Here is a 3,898-nt window from a genome sequence, read left to right as displayed (position 1 = left end):
TTAATTTAGGAGTTTCATATAGTGTTAGCTAGCTAATAGAGAGAAGTGTCCTTTCTTATCTCTGTGCTTGGCCGACGCTACGTACTATACGTATAGAGAGGACTCGACATGCTAGCTAGCTAGTAAGCAAATGAAGGAAACCATTAAGTACAGAAGATCGTCATGAACATATATGGAGAAAAGTGATCGAACTCTCCTTCTCCGAGAGACTGGTCGAACAACAAGTTTTCGTATATCAATCCGACGTTACTGGCTACATATATACAATATATATAAGATCTCTTACAATCCCCTAACATCTGAACTCAAGTTCCACATGGTATTCTCCGTGTTTATCGATGACGTGGTCAATAAAGAATCCCGCCAATTCCTCTTGAATTGCTCATATGCGATCTTGTGGTAGGAGTTCATTCCGCATCTGAAACATCTAATTTGAAGAAGGGGGTCAATACATATATATGAATCAAACTCAACACAAATGATGATAATAAAATAAAATTGTGAATATTACTGCTTACGCACTTCATATTGTTTTTTAGAGTAGCCTCGCTCACAGGTCGTGTGGCGGATGAACTCGCAAATGTAGTATCCACAGTAATTATTCCGGGGTTCCTGCCACAACCACTTTACAAGAAATAGAGATCAATCAAAGTGATAAGCAAGCATACTAAATTGTATTGATGAAACTAGCTAGAATCAATGGGAGATGCGTGGAACTAGCTAGTAGTACTTACTTTCGGGCGTTCAAATCGTAGCTCCCCCGGCAGTCCTGGAGCTTGTGCGGTGAACTTTTTCCAAACCCTGCCAGACAAAGAAAACAATTACCTGATATCAAGAAATGAACAAAGTTGCCAATATGGTGCGATAATCATCGATTAAACTTACTTCTCGAGCATTTTAGTCATGGCCACATACTCCTTGGGATCTTTTCGTCTCAAGCTTAATCTCTAGCAGAACAAAGTGGAAGCTGCGCAGGCATGCATAACTCATCAATTACATTACTATAACCTCGAGTAATAAGGGAAACCGAATACGCACAAGATAGTAACACTCACTTGAATTCGTAAGGAAGGAGTATTATATCTTTGTTTTGATTTCGAAGTAACGATCGTAGCAAGTTGGCATCGGTTTGTTTGGCATCATGTTTAACATTCCATTCATCTGTGAGATTTGTGTTAATGAACCCAATATCACTGATTTGTCTTCTTGCATTCAGCGATCTTCAATGTGCATAATACAGTGAGGATAATTATATATACATGCAATGAAAGAGCTGAGCTATATATAGAGACTTAATTACAGAAGTAGTACTTACAGATAGTAGCAAGTGACGATTATTTTATCGAGGACCTTTTGATTGATAAACTGGAAGAACTCCTCATATGGAACAGACAACAGATCAATTCCAACGAGGTTGTGCTCCTCTTTAACTCTCAGTGTCAAAGTATCCTTCCCAGACTTGCTGCAGATGTCCATGTACCAATCATGGAATCTTCGCATCATCGTTGTTAGAGGAGGATGACCAGGTTTGGCGAGAGGCTTCCCATGCCGGTATTTGAATTCGTCCACCTCCATTGTATCAAAATGTGCATCGCCGGGCAGGTAATCTCTAGGATTGGTATTGGGCACCATCCCGGATGATTAGCAACGATATCGCTAGACACCTTGAGCGGGGGGCACGATTGGTTCGCTTGTTCGCCGAGCTGGGGAATTTTTTCCCACTTCTTTTTTCTGCTAACCTTCAATTATTGCAAGTACTTCCCGTCCGCTCCGCTTCCTTATATGTCCTCTAAATAATGCGCTCATAGTTGGTTTCCGGCGGAGGCGGTGGTGGTCGCTTCAGGGCATCCAAAGTGCGCTTCGCTTTCACCGGATCTATCTTCTCCTCCAGAGGTGGATGTTTCTAGATGTTTGCGTTCCAAAGAAGTCCTTCACTTGGGCTTCACAAATCTTCTTGTTTTCCTCCTTGCTCATCTCGTATGGTAACTTCTCTAGAGGCTTGAGAGAAGGACCAAATCTGTATTGCCTCCCGCCTCTAGCTGTACTTCTAGACGGTGGAGCGGCTGCGACTGTCTTCTTTACTTGCTTACGAGGCGGAGAAGAAGGAGGCGGAGTGCTACGACACGCTGGAGCAGCCGGAGCAGCAGCGACTATCTTTCGCTGTTGCTGACGAGGCGGAGGAGGAGGCGGGCTACTCAGACGCACCGACGCGGGCGGAGGAGGCGGAGTGCCGCCACGCACCTGAACAACCTGAGAAGGAGGCGGAGTGCCCTAATCACTCACCAGAGGAGGAGGCGGAGGAGGAGGCGGAGTGCCCTGACTCACCGGAGGAGGAGGAGGAGGAGGCGAAGGCGTCCAGTTCGGAAGCCTGATGAGCTCCTTCTGCCGTAGACATGGAATCTACAAAGCAAGACGCAACAGAGTCTCCCCTTCACCGGTAGGGTGGTCAAGCTCGAGCTCCTCAAATCCCTCCATTATTTGGTCGACCATCACAATAGCTTAGCCTTGTGGAATCAGAAGGCAGTGAAAAGTTGCGCCGGGTACAGGAGGTGCAACAGAGCCGACAACCGCCTTGACTTTGAGGTGGTACCATTGTGTCATAAGGTGGCAATCTTCAGCCTCCGTGATAGCATCCACGGGGTAGCTGGGAGCCGTGAAGTCAGGCTGCTGAAGGAGCTCGATGGAAGCCATGCTGCTTCTCCGCTGAGATGGCGGGGTAGCTTCTGGGATAGCTTCATGCGGCTAATCTGGTTGGTCGGTACCTCGCTCGCTCTCAACTTGTTGCTCCAGCTTTAGTACTCTTGCATTCAGCTTCTGCAGATCGCTCAGCTCCTGTTTCCTCTTCCTTTCTTCGGTTTTGTACCCGCCTGCATCGGGAAACCCAACCTTCCACGCAACAGAGCCTGTCGTGCCTCGTGTTCATCCTGGGTGCTCAGGATTGTCGAGGGCCTTTGTGAGCTCGTCGTTCACTCTGTCGGGAATGAACGTCCCTTCCTGCGCTGCGGCGATATACTTCTGAAGCTTCTTGACTGTTATTTTAAGTTGCTCGTTCGTTCAACAGCCCTTCCTTGTTTCAGGGTCCAAGGTTCCCCAACCCCGAAGAACCAACTCCTTGAATGGTCTGGCCAGTTCAATGTCTCTGGTTTGACCCCTTCATCAAGCAGGTCCTTCTCAGCCTTGTCCCACAACGGCCAGGCTTTAAGGTAGCTGATGACCCACAAGTGTAGGGGATCTATCGTAGTCCTTTCGATAAGTAAGAGTGTCGAACCCAACGAGGAGCAGAAGGAAATGATAAGCGGTTTTCAGTAAGGTTTTCTCTGCAAGCACTGAAATAGTAGGTGATAGATAGTTTTGTGATAAGATAAATAATAACAAGCAAAAAGTAAATAAAGTAAATAAAGTGCAGCAAGGTGGCCAAATCCTTTATGTAGCAAAGGATAAGCCTGGACAAATTCTAATAATGAGGAAGGAGCTCCCGAGGACACATTGGGAATTATCATCAAGCTAGTTTTCATCACGTTCATAAGATTCACGTTCGTTACTTTGATAATTTGATATGTGGGTGGACCGGCACTTGGGTACTGCCCTAACTTGGACAAGCATCCCACTTATGATTAACCCCTATTGCAAGCATCTGCAACTACAAAAGAAGTATTAAGGTAAACCTAACTATAGCATGAAACTAGTGGATCCAAATCATCCCCTTACGAAGCAGCGTATAAACTAGGGTTTAAGCTGCTGTCACTCTAGCAACCCATCATCTACTTATTACTTCCCAATGCCTTCCTCTAGGACCAAATAATGGTGAAGTTTCATGTAGTCGACGTTCACATAACACCACTAGAGGAGAGACAACATACATCTCATCAAAATATCGAACGAATACCAAATTCACATG

The sequence above is a fragment of the Triticum dicoccoides genome, chromosome 1B, assembly GCF_002162155.2.
Source record: "Triticum dicoccoides isolate Atlit2015 ecotype Zavitan chromosome 1B, WEW_v2.0, whole genome shotgun sequence".
NCBI lineage: Eukaryota > Viridiplantae > Streptophyta > Magnoliopsida > Poales > Poaceae > Triticum > Triticum dicoccoides.
Note: the sequence above shows the minus strand (reverse complement) of the source record.